This window comes from Carya illinoinensis, chromosome 16, assembly GCF_018687715.1.
Source record: "Carya illinoinensis cultivar Pawnee chromosome 16, C.illinoinensisPawnee_v1, whole genome shotgun sequence".
Classification (NCBI taxonomy): Eukaryota; Viridiplantae; Streptophyta; class Magnoliopsida; order Fagales; family Juglandaceae; genus Carya; species Carya illinoinensis.
This window is the reverse complement of record NC_056767.1, coordinates 12,220,050-12,246,404: the sequence shown is the minus strand read 5'-3', so window position 1 is coordinate 12,246,404 and position 26,355 is coordinate 12,220,050. Positions and strand designations below refer to the sequence as shown.

Sequence of the window (26,355 nt, the reverse complement as noted above, 5' to 3'; positions counted from 1 at the left end):
AGTATGCAAAGTGTAAAATTTCGAGCGTGCATATTTACACACAGAAGACTGAGTAAATATGCTCATATATTTAAAAACTACACTACTTTGTGAATTTTAATGACTCGTGGGTAAACATATTTCATAGAGATTTGAGTGATAGTTGGAGTCATTGAATATTAATTGGCTCTGGCCATTTTAAACACTACATTGAGCAGATATACTAACTCCATTTTAAACGTTTCAAAAATTTGAAATAATATTCCTTGAGTTGTAGATTGTTTGAGAGAGAGATGGATGTTGGTAATGTCATGGAAGAAGAAATGTCAAGAGAGGAAAATCATGTAGATTAAGAAATATTAGAATAATAAAAAGATGACATACTCAAAATAAGAACATACTATCTCGCAAAAAGTTGGCTATTTGTGATTTGTTTGATTTAGAGGCAAGTAGATTCACCATAAACCAAAGTTTGTCTCAGGTAATTTACTTTTTTCTGTTTTGATTTCCTCCATTTTTTTAGGTTTTTGTTTTCATATTTGCATGTTATTATCATTATTTTTTAGTTTTCTACATATACGGGATGTAAGACATTTAATTAATTGCAGGTCGAAGATTCGAAAACAATCATGGAATTAGCATTTCAAAACATTGGTGTTGTATATAGTGATTTAGGCACTTCACATTTGTATGCGTTACTACGCATTTTCTTACTTGGATTAAGCACAATGATGATATACTTAGAGTGTTGTCGCTTATCTTTTACTCGCTCATGTTAATATCTTTGATCAAGTACGGTTTTATTCTGCTAGCGGCCAATGATAATAGTGATGGTAATCTTCTGATCTCTTACATATGCTTATCATCATCAACATTTTCATTTATTTTCCTCTTTAATGCCGACATCTTTTAGGTATAGGATGCATATGCTTCATAATCTGGTGGAGATAAATTCCATTATTTTAAGTTTTTTTTTCTTATGCATGTACATTTTTCTTGAGACCCTCACACTTTATATTTTCGACACAGAGTATTACTTTATTTAAATAGATATGTTCTGATTTTCCTAACTATCCCAAAAAATGCATCCAATAGCAACCACATCTGCTTACCATCACTTTTTTGAAAAAAATCTTTAATGATTGTGATTTTCTTGTTTATATATTCATGTATATAGTCAAAACTATTATATTATATTTGATTGGCATCCAAGCAAAGGTAATATCAATGATCACATAATCTAGTATGTGATTTATTTTTTATATTCTTACAACTACAAATAGATTTATAAAAATAAATTTATAAATTGACATAATTTCATGTGATATATCAGATCTATTTTATAATCTGAGGTACCATATCAAATCACGTCAATTTATGAATGTTTTTATGAAATTACTTATTTTTAATAATCTGAAGTTTGTCCAAGGTGAAACTTGATAACATAACTAATCACCCCATACATGCTTGATATTCCAACTTGAAAGTTTTAATTATTTGATGTGTGCATGTACCAATTAGTCTAATAGTCACGGGATTTAATTGTTCAATAACTTAACACAAGCTTCCTCACATGACGCTTTGATATTATATATGTCTATATATATATATATATATCAAAAAGTTAGCAACGTATTTTCTATTCATTAATTATCAGAAAATATGTGATCAATGTTCTCATCATCAAAGTATTTTTTCTTAATTAATATTTTAAAAATCATATATAAGAGGAACTTCTGTTTTGTATTCTCTTGTAAGTAGTCATGTCAAGGCAAGTTTGACACCTAACTAGCAAGCTGAAGACAAAGAAGTGTCTAACTATCGACTAGATGTGCCAAATCGATAGCTCAAGGGGGCATCTTTTGTAATGTCCATGCTTAAAAATAGACAAACAATAAAGTTTTTCATATTGTTCATAACCATGCTTGGCACTTCCATAGTTCGTGGAGATGGAATTTTTACACCATGCATCTAAGGTAAAATACAATATCTAGAGAGCAATTAATTCTCTATTTACTAATTTCTTTCTAATCAATTTATTCATCAGTATGTGATAATAATATATATCATGATGTCTTTTGTGCAATGTTTGGGATAGATAAAAGTGGCTACATTTTTGCTCAAATATTCACAATTTGATTCCTTTTCATTAGAAGTATTGGCTTGTATAACTTTTATAAGTATGATTATGGTGTTTTCAAAACAATTAATCCAATGTAATATCATTCAATATTTTATGAAAAATAAGAATGATGCATGGATTTCTCTTGGAGGCACCATCCTATGTCTAATAGGTTTGTACTGTGTAATATTAATTAACTTTTTCTGTTGTAGTCATAAGATGATATAGGTATTATTTCGGGCTAAAAAAGTATGTGATTTTTAAGTAAGGTGACTAGAATTATTTTTAACAGGCATCATAGTCCATGGTTGCCCGCTGCGTATCATGGTTTGAGCCAAGGCATGCAAGCAGGCTAGTCATGTGACTGTCCTAACCCTCCATGAGTAGGGTCGAGGTGTAGTCCCGGGCATTTCTCCTGGGGTTGTGACATTCCCCTTCCCTTCAAACACATTCTTGCCCTCAAGGATCAACTATGGAACCCTCGACACCCTCTCATCATTTCCATGATCTACCTCCAGTAACGAACTCCCCTCGCGCCTACTCTAAGCGTTCGCCACTTTGTTCTCCTTGCCTAGTTGGTAGATTATATCATATTTAAAACCAAGCAATTTCACAAAGAACTTTTGTTGCTCGGGTTTCACTATTTTTTGTTTAAGTAAACGTCTCAATGCTTGTTGATCTGTGACAATGGTAAACTTTATTCTCAACAAATAAGGTCTCCACACCTTCACGGCATGCATAACCGCTAGCATCTTCCTAGTATAAATACTTCAAGCCTTTTTCATAGGTCCAAGTGCTTTAGAAATAAAGGCTATTGGTCTTTTTTGTTAACCAAAACAGTCCATATCCCTTCACCACTAGCATTGGTGTATACCTCAAAAGGCTTCTCAAAATTAGGTAGCGCAAGCACGGGAGTGGTTGTCATAAACCTTTTCAACTCATCAAAGGCCTTAATTGCCTTTTGGGTCCATGCAAAATTGTCCTTCTTCAACAATGATATAAGTAGCATAGCAATAAGCCTATAGTTCTTCACAAATTGCCTATAATAGCCGATCAATCTCAAGAAACCCCTCAATGCCGAAATGTCATGTGGTAGTGGCCAATCAACCATGACATCAATCTTCCTTTGATCCACTTTCACTCCCTCTCTCGATATGAAGTGACCAAAGTACTTAAGTTCTCTCTCTATAAAAGCGCATTTGGAAGCCTTAATTAAGAAGTGGTACTCTTCCAAAATCTTCATCACAATTCTTAAGTGGCTCTTGTGCTTTTTGGTAGTCTTAGAGTAGACCAAGATGTCATAAAAAAATACCAACACAAACTTTCTCAACAATGGCTTAAAAATTCTGTTCATGGCAACTTGGAAAGTGGATGGAGCATTACACAATCCAAATGGCATAACAAGATACTCAAAGTGCCCGGAGTGTGTTCTAAAACCTGTCTTGTGTATGTCTTCACTCTTCATTAATATTTGATAGTAGCCCACCCTCAAATCTAACTTGAAAAAAATTCTTGCACCATGAAACTCATCAAGCATTTCATCTACGATTGGGATAGGAAATCTATCATTCACTGTGGCCTCACAAGTGCTCAAGCGTCTTGAAGAAATTAGTTATAAACTATGCCTATAATTGGTTGCGAAGAAGTGTGAGGCAGGTTGATGAAGTTTTTATGATTCTTCACAAGCGACTTCTCAAAGTGGGGATGACTTATGATGTCTAATAATAGAGTTTTGATCAATTCAGTGTGGTTTTCCTCTTTCTATTTTGTTAATTAGACTTCTCATGAGTTCTCATGAGAATGATATTTTTACATTTTTAGGAGTAAAAAGTGTGACGCTCCTAGATTTCCGTTTGGGATCGGACGGACATCCGAAGTGTTGGGACATACAACATAAGATTACCTACCCCCATTCATGACATATAAGATGCAATATTCCTAATATGCATATAGTATTATATAATATTTGCAGCGAATAATTTTTTTTTTTTAGCAATACTATGTACCAAACTTATAATATCCCAAATAGTTAAATCGTAATTCAAGCATACTTAACAGAATAAATATCCACGATTTCAGTACGAGTCTTAGAAGACTGCAATCTCTAAAACATGGGAAGCCAAACTCCATATTTATATTACCAAAATACTCTATTGAGGAAATTCGTCGAGTAACTTGTGTAACTTGACTAACGAGGCCAGAATCTATCTAAAAACTAACTATGGAAGCTGTAAGTTCCGCATCGTGTTTGCGGCGTCTAGTCAACCTCCTCCAGTCTACCAGTGTCTGCTCCCTGCTCTGATCCTGACATAACGCTTACCATTCGGGGGGAATAGTAGTTAGGACTACCACGGTGAGATTTTATTATAAATCTCAGCAAGTTAACAGGAAACTTTCACAAAGGTTAATGATGTATGCATGACAGTAAAAACATGAATGTATAATTAAAGTCATAAGTAAGCATAACATAACTTGACATATAGCATGGCATAACTGATATACCCTGAACAGAAATGTGAACCAAACTTGACTTGACATGACATGAACTTGAACTTAAAGCACAACATAGACTAGCAACATAACAAGAATTTGAATTTGAAACATAATATGGACTTGAAACATAGCATAAACGTGAACATACATAACATAAACATGAACTTGAACTTAACATAAACCTGAGTATAACATGACATAAATGTGAGCTTGAGACATAATGTGAACGTGAACATAACATAACATGAATTTGAACATAACATGACATGAACGTGAACTTGAAACATAACGTGAACATGAACATAACATGAACATGAGTTTGAACTTAACATAAACGTGAACATAATATGATATGAATATGAATTTGAAACTTAACGTAAACATGAACATAACATAACATAACATAACGGCAGATTATACTCCTTCACCGTAGTACTCAGCAGCGCATAGCCTTGAACGCAGTACCAGGTAGCGCGTATCATTCTTCTGTAGTACGGCAGATTATACTCCTTCACCATAGTACTTGGCAGTGCATAATCTTGACCATAGTACTAGGCAGCGCGTATTATCCTTGATCGTAACATAATTTAACATAACGGTAGATTATATTCCTTCACCGTAGTACTTAGCAGCGCATAACCTTGACCGCAGTGTCAGACAGCGCGTATTATCCTTAACCATAACATAACTTAACTGATTTAACAATTTGTAGTACAGTAGATTATACTCCTTCACCTTAGTACTCGGCAGCACATAGCCTTGACCACAATACCAGGCAACGCGTATCATTCTTGATTGTAGTACAAATTAACTGATAATTGAAACTTAACTGTTTTCAAAATGCACAACTGTATTCGAGATGAAATGTGATTGGAATACGAAAGAACATAAGTCCTGATGTCACATAATATGACTTGAACGTAACATGAGAGACATGACTTACTTGAGATAGAAATATTTTATAGTATGACATAACATGTAACAGTAAATATTATGTGACATGGCATACATGTAATAGATGGCATGACATAATATAACATACTTGTAACATATAGCAATACGTGACATAATAAATTGTGTAACAGATAAGCATTCATGACAGAATAAATCATGCGTAACATATATACATGTAATGATGTGGCATGGCATGACATATATGATAACATACATACATAAATTGTAGTTCCCTTACCCATCATACATAAACAGTAAACTGATAGTAAGTTAGAAGCTAATTTACCTCGATCGTCGCGTTTTACGAGAATAAAGGGTGAAACGAGAGGAACTGTAAGAGAGTATTCTAAAAGTTAGAAATTTAATTACTAACAATTAGAAATGTGTAAAAGAGATAACTTAGAGTAAAATTACCATTTTATCCCTAACTTAAGGATTTTACATTCTAACTCCAAAAATTTTCAAATTTACATTCCTCATGTAAATTTTGTCATAAACTCAAATATCAAGCTAGAAAAATTTAAAACAAATCACAACTACGGAAAACACACTATGGCCAAAACATCCATAGGCAATTTCTCTTGAATTTTATTGCAATTCCTTCCAACTCAAAACTCATGCTTAATCTAAAATTTTGCAATAAGGATCTTCCTATCCTAAGTTTGAAACCATACCTAAAACATTTATTTAGAAAAAGCTAATAATCAACACCAAATTTTTTGTAAAAAGATCCAAACACTTGAGACACAAGGTTTGACCCTAAATCAAAACATTTCCAAAAATTCCAAAAAAATCAAATCTTACTTCTAACATATTCATAACATCATCCTAAAATCAACCATGCTTTAAATCATCAAAATAAAGTCACCAAAGTCACAAAATAACACTTCGAGTTTTTGGTTTTATACTTAGTCTAAAATATGGGTGACAATATGTTACATGACCCGTTAACCTAACACGAACACGACACGATAGCGGGTTAGGATTTAGTCTTAACGAGTTCGGGTCAAAACGGGTTGACCCGTTAAAACACGATTGCTTAACGGGTCAACCCGTTTTGACATGTTATAACCCGTTATGACACGTTAAAAAAGTTGAATTTACAATTATATCCTTCTACTTAAAAGTAAAATTATTATAATTTTAATTTTGATATTTTATTGTTTGGATTGTAATTTTAAATTTATAGGTAATTTTATCATTTTTATAGATATTGTGATTTTAATATTTATATAAAATTATGTGAAATTTAATCAGGTTAAACAGGTTAATTTCGGGTATATTTAACCCATTTTACATAAACAGTTTGAAACATGTCGTATTGTGTCGTATTAGTGAATATTGGTAATATTCACTAATGGGTCAAAACGGGTTGACACGACACGACACGAAACGTTATGTTAATGTGTCGTGTTAGGATTTGAGATTTTGACACGATAAGGTTAACGGGTCGGGTTAGGGTTGACCTGTATAATATAATATACATGTTTTGACACGACACGAACATGATCAGTTAACACGATTTGACACCCCTAGTCTAAAAACAAAAACTTTTTTTTTTCAACTAGCTTTGATAAATCTCTTGATCAATGGCTAAAGAAGGTGAGATCTTTGAAATAAAGCATCACATGGTTTTAAAATGTGTCTTAAAGAATATCCAACTATTAAACTTAAAATCACATAGCTAAAACTCAATAAAATATAGATCTAACCCACAAACATCAAATTTCAGGCCTAACCAAAATTCTCTTGCATAGAAAAATCATATATTTGAAACTAATGCTAAATATCTTCAAAATAACATCCTAATATGAAAATAAAAGACTTAGGATCATCATATAAAAATATCAAAGCCATTAGAGTAAGATCAAACCATGAAATATTCAAACTTTCTTCAAATAAAGATTATTTTTCCACTTCCAGTTTTCAAATTTCTAGATCTAAGAAAATCTATCATCAAAAGCTTTATTCATGTAACAAAATTTCAATGAAAACTTTTAAACACATGCTAACGACACTATAAAAGTTTTGGACCAAGATATGTCCATTAGCTTGGTAAAAAATTTCAAAACATAATATACTCTCCAGTTTCCTGCCCAGAATGACCTTTTCATGGTTAAAAATACTTTTGACCAACCAAATGGCCATGGAATGATACGAATATATATATATATATATATGGAAAATACACTCAAAGGCAAACAACTGTTATGAAGGAGTCATCGTGTGAAAATAATTACAAAGGGTAGAAAAGCTCCACGCAAAAAGACCCAGAAGTGATGAAAGGGAATAAAGTGTGTCTTGCACGACTCAAGGCTTCTGTAGGGGGAAGATATGGACTTGAATGACCTTGATTGGAGGTGGTTATGTGACATAAAGTGGAGAATAGTGAGGGGTAAAGTATAGCCTGCAGAAGCTATAAGGTATGGAGGTTGATGGGGTGGGTTTCTCCATCTTATTAAGGCACTATTGGGTGCAGCCAAGGGCAGTGAATGGTTTTCCATGTGAGGGAGGAAACTTCTTCAAGAAGTCTTGCCAAGGTGGCCAAATTCGTGGGCCTTGGTGGGCCTCAACCAAGTGGGCTTCAATTTGGGGTTTTGGTTAGGGTTTGAGATGCTATCAAGCCCAAATCCAATTTTTCTTATCCCAATCAAATTTTCAAGGTTTAAAAGGTTGGATAATGATGTCATAACAAGAATTTGAGAAATTAATAACATGTGAAAGTGATTTAATCAAGTGATTAAACATAATGCTAGAAATTGGATCAAAAAAGGTTTGAAGGCCAATTTTAGGGTTTGGGAAAACTGTTTAGGGTTTCAGTTTCAACCAAGATTTTGAAATTTTAATTGGATTCCAAACATTTAGCGAAACTCTCTTTGATCTGGCTTAATTTGGTTGATCAGATGAAAAACGTTTTGCTTAGGTGGCATGATCCCACACCTTGATTTCCTTCACAAATCCATCTAATGGTTCCTCTTTGTGCCAAGTGTCTAATACTATTCACCATGTGTGGCTAAGATATTGAAGTGTCCAAATAAAATTTCTCTAATCTAATTTGGACATTCTACACTGTGATTTTAAAAACACTACACTTAATACGCTTATCGAGATTACTATTCATTCCAAAGAAATGCATAATAAACTTAATATTGAAAAATCCTAAATATTCATATTAAGCTACAGTGAAAATCGTTTACCAAAATTCAACCTTGAAGTGCGCCTAAAAATAAATTCATAATTTCGAACAGGCATTTCGTCTGAAATTATGAAAATGAGTTATTGCATCATAAAATCCTAAATATTCAACTGAGTCTAGTGGAGTAGACTATAATGTATTCTGACACTTTTAACTACCTCAAACAATTAAAAACGCATTTCTGACACCATAACGAGTGATAACACTGACTATGTTGACAGGCTAAAACTTTTGCGATTAGTCGATTCATGAAAACTTATGAAATTTTCATGAAGTTCCTAAAGTTTATAGAAATTCCACCATTGAATTTCTAGCAGGATGTTACAAAAAGTGGACTGAATGAAGGGGATTATGCACATAATACCGTCAATTTTTGCAGAGGGTAGCATCTACTGCTAGTTCATCCTGCTTTGTCTGAAGTATATGGACTTCAATCATAAAGATCTAATAAAAAAGAACCAAGAGATATATCAAAAATTTTGTTGCAAACCAATTTCAGATTTGGAAATATCTCTGATATTTTGATGGCCATGCATCAAGGTTACACCTACATTTACATATATTAAGAACAAATGAACAATCCAAGTGTTCAATTCAATTCTGGGAAGAAAAGAAAAGTAATTCCATTCAGGGAGGAAAAATTAATCTCAAAGAGTAACTTACTGATAAGAAAGTCCAACTAGCATTTTTAAGTTCCATAAAAATTTACATACTTTAAATTAAAACAACCATATTATAACAGGAGGGTCATTATGATCCAACAGCACAATACCTCTTCAACTAATTTTAATACTCATAATTCAAAACATATCTATTCGATCAAATTGGGAACACAGAATTATAGTGCTCCCACAGGCTAAATGCATGCCTTTGGTATGATAGCATGATACTTGAATCTGATGAACCATTCCCACCATCTGATACATACTCCTTCCCCATCTCTATATCAAAGAATGACCTTGAGTATATCATGATGTGTTTTATAAGGAGGGAGTTAAAGCACCAAGTTCTAATTATCAGATCTCAAATATGTTATGTAGTACTCCTTCCTTACGTTGCTGTTGACTCCACATCTTTGCAGTAATTCTCAAATCTCTCTACCAGTGAATTATTAGAATCTCATTCTTTTACATTTGCATTATCTGAGAGGAAAAATTTAAGGAAATTAGATTCATGTTTCCTCATATATATATGGAGATAAACCAGTAGATAAAATGATTAATTGGTCCCCAACAGCTCAGTCGAGATAGTGCCCATCCAACTTTATTTTACAGCCAAACGAAGAGGTTCAAGCTTTCTTTCCAATTTCTCTTTTTCAATCATTCAATCACTTACAATTCTGCTCTGCTCCTCCTGAATTCTTTACTCTCTTTCTACTTTTTGTTGAGCTCTTTTTCCTCATCTATTTGCACTATTGCTAGGTTGGTAATAGAAACCCCCTGTAAAGGCTTTCACCAAATTGACAATATTGCTTTTTCCATCACCTATTGCTATAGCCTAATGAAGCAAGTTCTACAGTGTGTTTTTCGTTATGTTTAGTAGATAGTTGAGAGATCTCTTTCCTCCACCTGTTTCTTCTTAGCTTTTTGTTCAGTCTTGCTACCCTTGGCTGCTGCCTTTTTAAGTTCTACAGTTGTGATATCTCTTTCCTAGAATAAATCATTTGCTCTTTGTTGATGCTAGTGTAATATTCTGTAGAACTAAACAGACAGAGTGGAAACACTTGCAATCTATCTTATCAGTATATGAAAAAGCTTTAGGTCAAGCTCTCAATAGGTATAAAACTTCAGTTTTTTTTAGTAGAAATACAACTGCAGCAACCAGGGCCTTAATTATAATGAAAGTGGGGTCCATTATAAGGATAAGGGGTATTGTATCCATTGGAAGAAGTAGAGTAAAATGGGGATGTCTAACAACAAAGGGGGGCCAGGTTTTTGAGATATAGAAAGTTTTAACTTGGCATTGGTAGCAAAACAAAGCTAGAGATTTATGTAAGATCCTCTCTCATTAGTAGCTCGAGTATACAAAAGCAAGTATTTTAATAACACAACTGCTGGAAGCAAAATTAGGAAACTCCCCATCTTTTATTTGGGGAAGTGTGTGGTCTGCTATAAAGTTACTACAGGAAGGGTTTATTTGGTGAGTAGGGGATTGAAAAAAGATAAATATATGGGGACATAAATGGTTACCGAAGCCATCTTCCTACTGTGTTCAATCTCCTACTACAAACCTAGGATCTAAAGCCAAGGTGTGTGTACTATTGGATAGAGAAAAGAGAAGTTGGTATAGAGATTTGGTTAAAGCCAATTTTGTGGAAGAAGAAGCTCAATTGATCTGCAACATTCCAACCAGCAAGACTGGAATTGAAGACAAGCTAATTTGGAATTCTAATAAAAATTGGAGGTTCTTTGTAAAAAGTGCCTATCATCTAGCACAATCTAAATTACAAGAAGTAGATGGTGAATCCTCTAGCTATAATGAAAAGGATGATAGGTGGAAAAGAATTTGGAGGTTAAATATACCTTGGACAACAAAGCATGTTCTATGGAAGGTGGATACAACATCCTGCCAACCAGAATTGAGTCTACACAAGAGGAAAATTAAAGGACACTCCTTAGTGTCCTTTCTGTCGGTATGAAGAAGAATCAACCATTCATGCTTTGTCAAGATTTTGCTACTACTACAGATGTTTGAGCAGAAGAAAGAAGCCTAGTTTATAAGTGGTCCAGTAACTACAATGATTTTGTGCATCTATGGGATAGGATGTGCTCATTATTAAATAAAGAGCAATTGGAAAGTGTAGTCCTCATCTTGAGAGGTATATGGCAAAGAAGGAATAGATTCATTCTTTATCATAAGTTTGATAGCCCTTCAATGATTAAATAAAAACAGCAATGGAAGGTTTATATGAGTTCCAACAAGCTTGGATGAAACAGGGAGGACTGAAGACATAGGTGAGAACAAGAAGATCATCTCCACTATGGCAAAAACCTAAGAGAATACCGCCAACTTAAGCTTTGCTTGCCCTCGAGCAAAGAAAAAGAGAAAAACAATTAAAACAAGCATTAGTTTGATTCATAAAATTTATTGTCTCAAAGATTGCCTAAAGTTTATAATTCATAGGAATCATGCAACATTAAATCAAGCCCAAAAGTTAATTTAAAACTGAATTTCACCGCATTATCCATCCTTACATTCATGCATACCTATCATTCTCACTTCATCATTAGCTCCCCAGATGGTTTTATGCAAACAAATAAATAAATAATGGATCTCTAAAACTCCATAGGCTTGCTTTTCAAATCACTTTCCACTAATGTAGAATAGAAATTATCACCAGGATTGATAGGTCTTTATTAAGCTTATAATGTAAGGCTAGGGTGAGGGCTACAAAGAAAAGGTAGGATTCAAACAAAACAAGGGAACTTAAGTTTGAGCACTAACAGAACAAATAGAGCCTCCTCACTTCAAACACAACATCTCTTCTCAATTATTATGAATCTCTCAACATACCTCTTTTTATTGTACTTTAAATGATTTCTCTTTACCTCTCTTATTCTTCTTCTTTTTAAACTAACCAAATTTTTTTCAATGCTTTTTCGAACGACTCTCTTCCGCCTTGACTTGTTGGCCTTGGTTCATTGGTACACAGTCTCCTTGTTGACACGTACACCTCCAAACTTGTGATTTTGATAATATGAGCTATGATATTCTTTACTTGTAGACCTCCTACCTTTCTCAACTTTCATGCTCTTTTGACTTTGTGTCTACTCAATTCTCTTGAAAGGTAAGGAAATCAGTGTTTAAGCTCAAATAGGGTAGGGAATATGATGATTTACAAGAAAGAAAATATAAGGCCAGAATATAATTCAATAAAGCTCGAAGGGGTGACTAGGGATAAAGATAATACATAGATAAGCTTGAAAGGTTCAATCGATCCAAAGAATGGCTTAATCATTTCCCTAGTGATATTCTGTCTAGGATTTTGGCTCAAGTGTCATCAAATAAGTTATAGAGTTCGCTGAGACCATACAAATTCACAAAATTCACATAAAGTTTCTCTAGGTATGAAAAAAAATTAATGATCATGATAAGCATTCATTGAACATAGAAAATCTCTAATTTAGTGAGATCAACTAAAGGATTAACAAATTGACTCAAGCAAAAAGAATTTTTCCTAAGAATTATAGTCAATTTCAATCATATTTTTATCATAGGCTTTTTATTCATCAAACCAAAAACATTTAAAATAATAGACAATAGTTTTTTTTTTTCAAACCAAAAGCAAAATAAAATATAGAAAGAAAATAACAAAAATTAAAAATTAAAATTCCTTCCCCCAAACTTAAATAACACATTGTCCTCAATGGGTGAAGTGAAAAGAATGAGAAAAGGTAAGAGATGCTCCCCTGATTTTTTTTTCTTTTTCTTCCAATTGAATATTTTCCTTGAAAGGGTAGCTATGTATACATGGGAGATCTCGCTGGCCTCTTGAAAATTCAAATTTGATGTATGCGATTTGAGCTTAGGCTTATGTGGTTCCATATTGGAAGAAATCGGTCAAAAGGATTTTAGTTCTTCAACTTTTGGCTCAAGTGGCCGCTCTTGAAATTTGACTTTATAAGTCTCATCGGCCATGACCACGTCTCTGTCTTTTATTTGAAAACAAGAATGTACCTAGAGATGAAACTCCATGGCTTTAAAGACATCGGAAGTGACCTGCTCATCTTTGACCCTCAACATTAGCTTTTCTTGTTGGACATCAATTAAAACTCTCCCCGTCACAAGGAATGGTCTGCTCAAAATCAGAGGAATCTCCTCATCCTTGTCCATGTCTAGCACAATAAATTTGGTCGGGAAGATGAATTTGTCTACTTTCACCAATACATCTTCAATTAGTCACCTTGGGTACTTTATATATCTGTCCGCAAGTTGTAGAGAGATGGTAGTCGGCTTTGCTTCTCCAAGGCCCAGCTTCCTCAAAACAGAGAGAGGCATTAGATTAATACTTGCCCCTAAGTCACATAAAGCTCTATCAAAATAAGAATTCCCTATAGTGCAAGGAATCGTAAAACTCCCCAGATCTTTCAACTTAGGCGGCAACTTCTTTTGTAATAGAATAGCACTACTCTCCTTAGTCAACATCACTGTTTCATGCCCATTCAATTTCCGCTTATTTGATAATATATCCTTAAACAATTTAGCATATTTAGGCATTTGCTCTAAAACTTTTATAAGATGAATATTAATATGCAATTGCTTAAATATACTAAGAAATTTAGAAAATTGATTATCAAGCTTATATTTTCTTAGTCTTTGAGGAAAAGAAATTGGGGGATCATAAATGGAAGAAGATATTTCCAGTATTATTAGATAAACTTGTTTTTAAAGTAATACGATTATAATATTTTTAATGAGCTCTAAAAAATATTATAATTGTGGATAATTAATTAAATTAAATATTTTAGTTGTTTTAAAATATTAAGAGGTTTAACTTTATATTGAAAGCTCTTATTTAATTTAAATGATTTTATTCTCTTTGAGTAAGTAATGATACTTTATTATTTTAAATAATGATGAAGAAATATTATTTTATAATAATATTTTGTTATAAAATTGAGAATATTATTTCCTGCTCAATCTTCAGAGTCATGTCCGAAAATATTACTGTAAGGATTAGAGTCTGTTGAGGAGTCCTCTAGTTCTTTAGCTGCATCATCATTGTTGTTTTCATCCTCAATGGATTTCTTCAACAGTTTTATTAAATCTTTCTTCTTCAATTGGTCTAGAGGAGACTTTTTCTATGAAGAAATTGAATCTTGTGAACCAGTTGAATTTTTCTTCTTGGCTGAAGATGATTTCTTCTTCTACTTGGATGAAGAATTTTGAGAAATTGAAGCTTGATTACTTGAACCTAGGATGGTTAGATACGTAATCAAAGCTTGTGTTGAAACTTGGGAAGGAGAAGGGAATTCCTGTTTATTCTTAAGATTAGGAACTGCAAGAGGAAAATCTTTTGAAACATAAAAAATAATGTCATTTGTGTGAGAAAATTTATCCCACCATTTGAAAAAGTATCGGCGAACTAAGATGTCATCATTTTTATATATTGCCATTTATAGATCCAAGGGGTCTAATATATGGCACAGAAATGAAGCAAGGGGGGAGTTTGACATCTCGTCCCTTAATCTTGGGTGCAAAGAAAATAGTAAAATGCCTAATAGACTATTGAAGGTTATCAGGGAAAATATCAGTGATGGGGCCAAAGAAATGCCACCATTTCTGAAACCACAAAGGAAAGCTGTTTTTGCACTTCTTGTCAAAGTTGCAGAACCAAGAGTGCTGCATGTTGGGGATTTGAAACAAAGGAAACCTTAACCAGACCTCAATATAATCATAATAATTATACTGAGAATCAGCATCCTTAATTGTTTTGGAAGTTAAAGGGTGGGTTTCCTATTCTTCTTCCATTATAACAGAAATAAGATAACAATTGTGAAAGATGATTTTGGAAGAATCAACTTTACAATAAATAGGTTTGATTGAAATGGAATCGGTGTGGACCAAGATTCCAAGGTAAAAAGAAAGGTTTTTGGTCGGGTTTTATGGAATCTAATGGAAACCTCGGGAAAAATAGTCTAAAGCTAGTTGAAAAGGATATTTTTTTAAGTGATCTCTCAATATAAAATAGATTCTGAAACAAAGCTTTTTTGAAAAATTCTGCTTTGTTAGCAGAGGGAAATTTGGGCGTTACTGAAGCCAAGGGATTTGCATACGGGTCGTATGGCATGGCTAATGTTGAAGCAAAAGAACTTGGGAAAATTGGCCTAGGAACTTGTCCTAGACTGGTAAATCTGTTGGCTATATCTAGTGGGGAGGAAGCCAAAATAGATGTAGATGCTGGAGGCATAAGCATTAGGTAAATAGGGGGAGGTGAAGAGACTGGAGAAGTAGTTTATTCTTCTTACTCATGTTTTTTACAAGAATTCACGTGTAAGAAAATCAGGTATTGAATTATCTGAACCTTTAATAAATTCACTATCAAGATCAAATACACTTCAAATGGCTTGCCAACGTGTAAAAATTTATTTTGATGCAATGTTTTTAACATCTTGTTCTAAAACAGTTTTAGCGCTTTTGCAAACAATGCGCAAAAGGAAACCCTGGTTAAGCAAATCACTTTGGAATTTAGAAATGCATAGTAATATAGATAAAATTTCTTTTTTAATAGTACTATAATTATGCTGTGCATGATTCCAGGTTCCGGAGTGGAAGCAAATAATTTGTTCAAAGGAACCAGGCGAAACTTGTTTCAGGATGCTGCCATAGCCTATGTTTGAGGTGTCAATTTCGACAATTTTGAAGATGTTTGAAGTAGGAATTCCAAGACATGGAAGGGTTTTGACATTTGTCTTGATTTTTTTAACTTTATTAGTGTGAACGTCAGTCCACAAAGAAGGATTAGAATGCAATCTTGCAAAAAGGGGGTTACATTGTTTTTTCATATCCTTGTAGAAATCTGAAATATAGTTCAAAGAACCAATAAATCTTTGAAGTTGGTTTTTATCAAGAATGATAACAGGAAATTTGTCAGCAAATTCAATAGCTCATTGAATGCGCTTGATTTTGCCTTCAAAGATGTCATAACCAAGGAATCTGATCTTGGTTTTAAACAATTTAATCTTTTTGGCCGAAACAACCAGTCCATTTCTTTTGATGATTTCAAGAAATGTTTGAAGATATTTCCAGTGTTCATCAATAGATTTGGAGAAAACAAGGACATCATCTATGTAGACGATGGTGAAATTAGTGAATGATAGGAATATATCATTCATGATATTTTGGAATTCACTAGGACCATTCTTGAGCCCAAATGGCATCACGTTCCACTCGTAGTGACCGAAAGGAATAGTAAAAGTAGTCTTGTACCTGTCTGACTCTCTAATTTAGATTTGCCAAAATCCAGACTTAAGGTCAAATTTGGAGAAAATAACTGCATCACTTAACCTATGAACCAAGTCATTTTTATTAGGAATGGGATAATGAATCTATTCTAACATTTTGTTCAATGGTTTGTAATTAATGACTAAACGGGGTGTACCTCGCTCAATCTCAGCATTTTTCTAAACAAAAAAGTAGCACAAGACCAGGGCGACTTACTATGCCTGATGATATTCTTAGCAAGAAAATCCTAAATCTCTGTTTTGCAAAACTCCAAAGTTTCACTATTCATTTGAATAAGTCTTGCTTTGGTTGGAATTAAACTTTCAGAAAAATCTTTAACATAAGGTAAAGAAACAACATGTTTCTTCCTATGCCAAAAAGCATTGGGAAGATCCAAGCAAACTTCAGAAATTAAAGTTTTTTGGAAATCTTCAATTTTTTTTTAAGCAAGGAATCATGTAAATTATCAGAAACACGTTTGAACTTGATTTCTTGTTTAAGAAAATCTAAATGTTTTCTTTTAGCAGAAAGCGAAAACACAGATCTTCAAGCAGTATCGCGTTCAAACTTAGAAGCAAAATTAAATCTAACTTTCTATCTGAAGGGGTCAGTGTTGATCTCTTTTGCATCATAAAGAAATGGATAAATCATGTTAGTACCAAGAATAACATCATGGGTTAAATTCTTAATAAGCACAAAAGGAATCTTAAAGCAAATATTGTCTTGGCAAACATGAGCCGTGTTTAACTCATATCGGATCTTCATCTTGGATCCGTTTGCAGAGAATAAATTCTCTTCGAACTTTTCAAAATAAGAAGTAGGGACTAGACCTTCACGAATGTAGTTAAGGTCAGCACCAGAATCAATTAAAGCAGTAGCAGAGAATTTGTATTCATGGTTAACAATAATCTCTACTAGACAAAACCATTTCTGTGGGACAGAACGGTGAAGCAAGCAAATATTCTTAGTTGGATGAGAGGGTTCAGCATGGTCTGACTGATTTGTTTTATCACCAGAAGGACTGTCATGATCAAGTTCAATTTCAAGCTTTAAACATAATAAATCTTGTCTAAAAGAAGCATTCTCAGATTTTAGAATCTTGATCTCTTCTCTGAGTATAGAAATTTCTTTTTTGACAAGAGAAATTTCATGCTGTAAATCTTTTAATGAAATCTCTTTGGGTTTTTATTTTTGAAAACGTCCTAAAATTTCATCGAAAGAAATGTTCCCTTTAGAGGACGATGACTCCTTAAGGGTCATTGTCTCCTTGAGCTTCTTGAAATATTTCTCTTTTAACTCAGGGTTTTCTAACTATGAGATAATAGAAAGAAGCATATTTTCATGTTCTTCCTCTTTACTCAAAACATGTTCTCGTTTTTCTTCTTTGTCTAAAATATTAATTGTTTTGACTTTAGAAATACAACGAGAATCATTGCAACCAAGCTTAATATTTGGTGAGTTAGAATGATCAGAGTTTGAGTGGTAATCTGAACCGCTAGAACTAAGTTCATCCTCATCCGAAGATGTAGGAGATCTATGTTCGAGTAAGCAAGACAGATCTTCTTGATCAACGGCATTGATATTTAACTCATTAAGCTTTTTCTTAAAACCTTGTGGCTTTTTTTTACACTTATTTGCATAGTGTCCAAGTTGGCTACAATTAAAACATGTTCCATTTGCAGGGGTTTTTGAAACATTTTTCTGAAATGGTTTCTTCTTTCTTGGAATCGATTTTGAAACAGGTTTTTTGTAAAACTCATCACGGGATCTGTTATAGTTTCTGTGAGGTTTTGAAAACTTTTGAAAACTTTTTTTATGCTGCCTAGATGGAGCAATAGGAGGAAGGCTAAATTATTCACAAAATTTTCCCATTTTGTATTTGGCTTTCTTTTTATCCTTCATCTGTTGTGCAAGCATTCTTTGTGAGGATCAGAAGATTATCCCCCACCCCCGGGAGATGAATGAGTAATGCCTGGTTGTTTACAACACTGAAGACTGAAAAGACTCCAGCGCTATCTGTTTTCACCTTTCGGCCAGGACTCAGCTTTTTGAAAGGCGGAAAGATGGTTTAATTTACTTTCGACACAAGAAGACAAAATACTTTCGGTGCAAAAGAATGATTTCACTTTCAATGGAAGAAGACAAAACTACTTTCGGTGAAAGATTGTTTCTGAGAGTTGAATAGTAAAAGATAACTATTCACTTTCACTATTTACCACTGTTTATCCTGTGATTCATGAGATTTTACTGTTTGTAAAAGCGGGTCCTTCACTTATAAAAGGACGCTTAGTTTCATTTGTTTAGCAGAATTTTCTAGCTAAACTCACATTCAGTAAGAGCTGCGTGCACCTCCTAGATTACTTCAAGCTTATAATTTCTTTTCTCTTCTCCCTAGTTTATCTCAAGCTTGTAAGTTTGTTTACTTTCATTAATAATATTTTGAAAGTTTATTTCAAGTTTAATTTTCATATTTGGCATTGCATTCATTGGAAGGCTAAGCCTCCACATACTCTGCTCATATCCGATTCTTGCCATTAATCTTTGACATGTTTATCTTCATCATTCTCCAATCCTCACTTGATTCTGCTTTTTTGGTGTCAAAGCCATTTTCTGGTTCTGGTTGCTAACAACTTTTCTTTATCTTAACTACTTTTTTTTCTTGATAACTTCTGGAGACACTCTGTCTCTCCTATCTAGTTATCTTTTCTCGGTTTTCATGTTGTACACTACCGCAGTTGAATACTACCTTCAATAAGTCTCCGGAGTTAGCTGGGTAGGCATTTGAAGGACGCGGAAATGATATAGAGCTATGTGCTTGGTAGTTGTGGCCCTCCGGTATGTGTGAGCCATGCAACTAGGAAAAGGAAAAGGCCTAGGTCTAGGAAGGACTTGAGTTTTGTTTCAGAATTTACCAAGATGAGCAAGATGTTTAGATCTAGTTCAACTGTTAGTTCCAGGTCAGGTATGCCTCCTGTTATTATTAATGAAGAAGATTGTGAAATTTCAGAAAATAACTTAAATAATACTGATCAATGACATTTACCAAAGATTAAAATTGATTCTTTTTATTCTTGCACTTGGCTTCAAACAAAGTTTAAGAGTTTGTTATGGGTGAAAACCATAGACCAAACTTTTTCTGTTTCCAAAACACATGAACAATGTGTTTTATTTCAAAAGAAAATGATTAAATATTTTCAAGAAAAAGGTTTCAAATTTATGCATATTGCTTTTGTTCAAGTTGCTATCTGACCTTTGATTAGGAATGGTATTAATGCTTTTGTTCTTTTATGTTTACTTGATGGCAGATTCAAAAGGTTTGATGACAGTGTTCTAGGAGTAGTTCAAACTTATCTGATAGATGGACCTGTTCATTTTAATTGCTATCTTGATTTATTTGATAAGAATATGTTGTCTGTTCTAACTTTAAACATCCAAGCCTCTGGTTTTGATATGGTTGAAGGTAGCAGACCAATGGCCTTTGTTTACCGTATTTATTATAGAGTCTTAAGCACTAACCTTGAGCCAAAGGCTAAGATTAAGTCTCCAAAAAATGAGACCCTTCTGAGGTATAGTTCAACTTTGGACGCCAACATTAGAACACCTAAGATGCTCTTTTGGAAAGATATAAATCTCCTAGAAGAATGGATCCTTAAACAAGAACTTCCTCCAACAGAAGTTCCTTCCCATGACCCAGATCTTAGTTATATCCATCAGTATCTTGATGGTACTATAAAGATTTCCTTTGACCGACCTTCGATCAAAGAAAGAAGAAATTCTTTTGCCAGTTATAGGTCATCCTTCAAGTATCTTTTGAGATTTTCATCTCTTAGATTTTGGTCCGAGCTGAAAGATGACCTAGAACCGGCAAAAGAATTTCTTTTTTCTTTGATCAAAGGTCAGTCAAAGGAAATATTTACCGTACCATCAAGATACTTATAGTAGAGGTTGATTCAATGAAAAGAGCTTACATAAGGGTAAAGGAAAGTCTAAAGGTCATTCACAGTCTGTTAAAATGAAGCTCAAATGTCACAATCTTCATAAATTTGACAACTATAAGATTGAGTACATATTTGGGATTATGGTGGATAATATTACTTTTAACTTGAGGCTTATAGAATTTAAGTAATAAAGCACACTATTAAACATCTTTTAATACCCATAACATAATTCCAAACAGGCCTTGAGTGCCCAAAGTTGATAAACAAGGAGGAAAGTAATACAATAAGTTGCTCTAATGTTACTATTGTTGTTGAAGAAACTTTTGACATTATAAATTTTACTAGTAGCTAATAGTTGTTAACAATTGCTATCCACCAATGCATGAATAGGCATGTATCTCTTATATGCATATTAAAAGAGACTTGTTTATTACCTATCAGTCAATTAATGGTGGTTTCATTTTGATGGGTAATGACATGGGGTGTTCAATACGATTGTTAGGACTATGACTAATGTTCATATACTAAGAAAATCTTTTTTTGTTTTTGGGTACTTTGGAATCTCTTAGCTATCTGTGGTGAAGGTGAACCATTAGAGTTTACAAAGGCTCTTTAGTTGTGACCAAAGGTAATAAAGCTAATAGCCTTTATTTTCTTTAGGCCAATACAATAACAACTTCAACTGAGCTGTTATCCTCATATATCGAAATGCAAACTCCTAGTTATGGCATGTGCATTACAAACATATTAGTGGGAGATGTATGTTAATCTTGGGCAAGTAGGGTCTACTTTGAGATAAAAAAAGTAGAAAGTTTGATATTTGTGAACACTATAGTTTTGGGAAGAGTCGAAGAGTCTAATACAGTTATCCACTGAATATAGAGAACAATTGATTATATACATTCTAATATTAAAGCCCTTCTTGTGTTCCATCTAAGGGTGGTGTTCAGTATTTTTTCATCCTCATTAATGGAAAATGCTAGGTTTATTTTCCGAAATAAAAGAGTTAGGTGTTTATCACATTCGACCAATGGAAGGCTCAATTTGCTAATTTCTAACATACTTTTGGTAGCAATAAACATGTCAATCAAGATAAAGCAATAAATAAACAAAAGAATGAACGGAAAAAACAAACCTGTAATATTCGTTCAAAATACTCAAGAACGAATGACACAATTAACAATAGGAATGAGTTTTCGAATTTCTTAAGTAAAAATTCAACAAATATTAAGTGAATGACAGATATAAAAATGACAAACAGACTAGATTTACACATCCTTGCAAAGGATATTAAGTGAAAAATAAATTCAATGACTTTGTTTGTGGGTATGCATTTGCAAGCATTAATGTGATACAGCCAAATGTGTTTTCTTCACATATCATACAAGTAATATATATATATATATATATTTTATAGGTAAATATCAGACAAGTTATACTAATCATCATTTACTATATATAAAAACTCAAACAAGAACAGGGGACGGTACAAAGTTTCCTATTGCATAACTTTGTAAGCTAGACAGAATTTGTATCGAGCTAAAAGGGTCAAGTGAAGGGGCAGTGAGCGTCGTGCACTGGCTGATGTTGAGTGTCCTAAGCCCATCCTCATCATTAACTTCTTCCACTGAGTCCCACATTGAAGTCTTCTTCACTCGGCCTTGGGCCAAAGAGTACATTGCTCTGTCTGGGATGTTCTGACAGTAGTACAGCCCAAGGGATCTCAAATGAAGACGTGTGTAATTTGCAAGTGCATTCACACTATCATCTGCAGTCTAAGAATAAATGGGTCAAGACTTTTAAGATGATAACAAGCCGAATAAACTTCCCGTTGGCCAAAAAATTTTAGAACTACGCATATTTTCAGATTTAATACACTATCATTTACATGTTTGACTGTTCCAAAGTTTCGTACCTCTACTAAATGATCTCACTTCTTATGACTTGAGTTGAAAGAAACAATTATAATTTTAGAAAATAATTTATACCTGCAATGCACTGTCAGATGCAGCTTCGACAAATCCACAAAGATTTAAAACCTTTAACTTATGGCAAAAACTAGCCAGATATGCAAGAGCACTGTCACTGAATGCTGAACATCTACTGATGTTGAGTTTTGAAAAATTAGGACAACCATGAGCCAGGGCATACAGGGATCTGTCACTAAGCATGAAGCTTTTGCTGAGGTCCAGGACCTGCAAATCATGACAGCAGTTTGCAATAGTTTGAACAGCATGATCCTCAAGCTGTGGTTTATCTTGGCGCAATATGAGAGACTGCAATTTTGTCAACTTTGGAGCAAGAGATAGGACCAAGTTGTTCTCACAAAAAGCTCTCTTGTTTTGAGATGCCCATCAGTTTTAAAAAATTTAGCAAAATCTTATAAACATGAATGAGGAAGAAATAGTGCAAATTACAGGAACTCATTCCATCAAAGTTTTCACAATAAGCATATAGGGCAAGAGGAATGTACTCTTAATGCTATGTTTTTAAACTTTGTACAGTAAGATTCTACAGAAACTATAGACGACTTTTTTTTTGAGAAACTCTTACTTCATTTCATTGAACTAAAGGAGAAATACACTGAGGAATGTCCTCCATTGTTACATTAAAGTCATCAGAAATGCTAAGAGAACCTTTTGCTAACAAATGGGCTATGTTGTTACCGTTTCTCCTAACATGAGAAACACGCCACATTGCAAAAGTTTTAAGCCATGTTCTAGTCTCACAGATAAACATGCTAGTACTGCTCCATGCTTCATTTTCTTCCTGTAGTGCCTTTGTTACCAGGAGTGAGTCACCCTCCAATTCGATCTGTGTCAGTCCCAGATCCTTGGCAAAACGAACAGCTATTAAAGCCCCATAGGATTCTGTTAGTAGAGGGTCGGGGAGCTGCATCTTCTTGTGCCTCATTGTAGCTATGATCTGACCTTTCTCATCCCTTACAACTACACCTATGCCAATCAAGCATTTTGCTTTGTCTACCGCCCCATCCCAATTGACTTTAAACCAGTTTGCAGGTGGACTCTGCCACGCCTCAGCTGAATTCTGTGTCTGTTGGCCCTTCTTTTGTATCTGATTCTTGTCCTTCTCTTCTTTTAGCAGCTGTAGTTTCAAACTGGTTTCTCTGAGTAGACAGTTTGGAGGTAGGAATATGTTTTTGTAGATAAAGGAATTTCTTCTCAGCCATAACTGTCTAGCTACCATCACAAACTCCTGCATCTCTGAATCATTGAGAACTTTGATCATGTTCTCAAAGAATAACACCATTGGCAGTTGGGAGCTTGAGCTTTTTTGCAGCCTCATCGAGCATTGGCCCCAGACATCTTTGGCTGCCTCGCAATTCCACAAGGTATGTAGAGTACTTTCTTCCTCTCTTGAGCAAATTGGACATAGGGGTACCTTCACTATCTTTTTCTTGAATAAGTTGAGTTGGGTAGGGAGGGATTCTTGGCATGCTCTCCACATAAACATCTTGTCAATGGGAGGGACATGGAGCTGCCATATCTTTTTCCATACTTCTTTAAGTGATTTACTGGTTGAGGCTTGGCCTCTTCCTTCCATTTCCTTTGCTTTCTCCATGTGATATGCACTCTTCACTGAGAAAGAGCCATTTTTTGTGCCATGCCATATGAGCTTGTCCTTTGAATTCAGGGAGCTGATGGGAGTTTGGAGTATCACTGAAGCTTCCTCTTCTTCGAAAATTTCTTGCACCAGGTCCCTTTTCCAGCTCTTGGTTGAGTGGTCGATAAGTTCAGCTACTAAGGCTTCAGAATTAAGGACCTTTACAGGGCTTCTTACCATAGTTGGTTTAGACTTGACTAGCCATTTATCTGACCATATTTTAACTTTGTCTCCTGTGCCAACCCTCCACAAAGACCCTGCCTCAATAGTCTGTCTAGCTGATAGAAGACTTCTCCATACAAAGGATGGCTTTGCTCCCACCTTAGCCACTTGAAAGCTCGAGTTTGGGAAATATTTAGCTTGAAGGACCCTGGCAGCAAGTGATGTTGGGTCTTGGAGTATCCTCCAGCAATTCTTGGACAGCATGGCTTTGTTGAATACTTCAAGATCCCTGAAACCCAAACCACCTTCAGATTTGGCTTGCCCCATTCTCTTCCATGAGATCCAATGTATTCTTTGCTCCTTCTCTTGCTGACCCCACCAGTAGTTGTGGATTACACTGTTTATAGACTGAAGTAGATTAAGTGGTAGCTTAAAGACACTCATTGTGTAGGTTGGGAGGGCTTGAATCACTGCCTTCAAAAAAATTTCCTTTCCTGCCTGAGAGAGTGATTTGACTCTATGGTTGTTCAGTCTCATCCTGACATTGTCCAAGATATTCTTGAAGGTTTTAAATCTGTCCCTACCTACCACAGGAGGTAATCCCAAATACCTTTCATAAGGCATAGATGTTCTTATTCCTGCTATAGACAAGATGAATTGCTGGGTTGAAAGGCTTGTATTTCTACTAAAAATAATTGAAGTTTTCTCCACATTCAATCGCTGACCCGAGGCTCTTTCATAGAGTCTTAAGAGGCTGATCATTCTTCCCCACTCCAAGGCATTAGCTTTGCAAAAGATGAGACTGTCATCTGCAAAAAAGAGATGGGATACCCTCATGTTTCCTCTTGCAACAGGAACGCCATGAATGATCTCATTCTCCTCAGCTTTCTTTATCAAATTGCTCAATACTTCTGCACACAAGATAAAGAGGTAAGGGGATAGAGGGTCCCCTTGCCTTATTCCTCGAGTGGGGGAGAAAGCTTTTTGAGGTTCCCCATTGACAAGCAGGGAGTATGTGACTGTTTCTATGCAATTCATCACCAAATCCACCCAAGTGTTACAGAAACCCAGCTTGAGTAAGGCTGCTCTCAGGAATCCCCACTCCACTCTATCATATGCTTTGCTCATGTCTAACTTTAAGGCCATATAGCCCTCTTTCCCTGTCATTTTACATTTCATGGTATGCAAAGACTCAAAAGCTACAATAATGTTATCTGATATAAGCCTATTTGGGACAAAAGCTGATTGAGATTCAGATATGAGGTTAGGGAGAATTCTTTTAAGCCTATTTGCAATAATTTTTGAGATGAGTTTGTAGAGCACATTACAGAGGGAAATAGGCCTGAATTCTGTCACTCTAGTAGGCTTTTTCTTCTTGGGAATGAGTGCAATGAAAGTGCTGTTGATGCTTTCCATTTTGCCCCTCGAGTTGAGCACTTTCAGAACTGTATCACAGACTTGAGGACCCACTATTGACCAGTGTTTTTGATAGAAAATGGCTGGGAATCCATCTGGTCCTGGGGAGCTTAGACCATTCATTTGGAACATTGCTTCTTCCACTTCTTGAATGCAATAAGGTCTAGTAAGGAACTCATTTTGGGAGGTAGTCACTCGGGCTTCTAAAGAGGCCAGGCATTCTGTTTGGTGACTAGGACTAGAGGTGGTGAAAAGATTAGTGAAATAGCCTTGGAAAAGGTCCCTAATACCTTCTCTCGAGTGCACCACATTGTCATTGTTGTCTAACAAAATCTTTATCCTATTTGTTGACCTTCTTTGGGAAGCTGCCTTGTGGAAGAACTTAGTGTTTCTGTCCCCCTCTTTCAGCCACCTTATCTTTGCCCTTTGTTTCCACTTGATGTTTGCAGCCTCTAGCTTGTTATCAACTGCCCTCTGGACTTGCTTGATTTCCTCAATTAAGTTTCCTGTATTATCCTCCTGTAGTT

At 34.7% G+C, this 26,355-nt stretch overlaps 2 pseudogenes; both read right to left on the bottom strand.

Annotated features, from left to right (window-relative positions):
• Positions 1-9,563: 9,563 nt before the first annotated feature.
• LOC122298820 lies at positions 9,564-15,534 on the bottom strand (annotated as a pseudogene).
• Positions 15,535-22,092: 6,558 nt separating this feature from the next.
• LOC122298819 lies at positions 22,093-23,079 on the bottom strand (annotated as a pseudogene).
• Between the last annotated feature and the right edge of the window lie 3,276 nt (positions 23,080-26,355).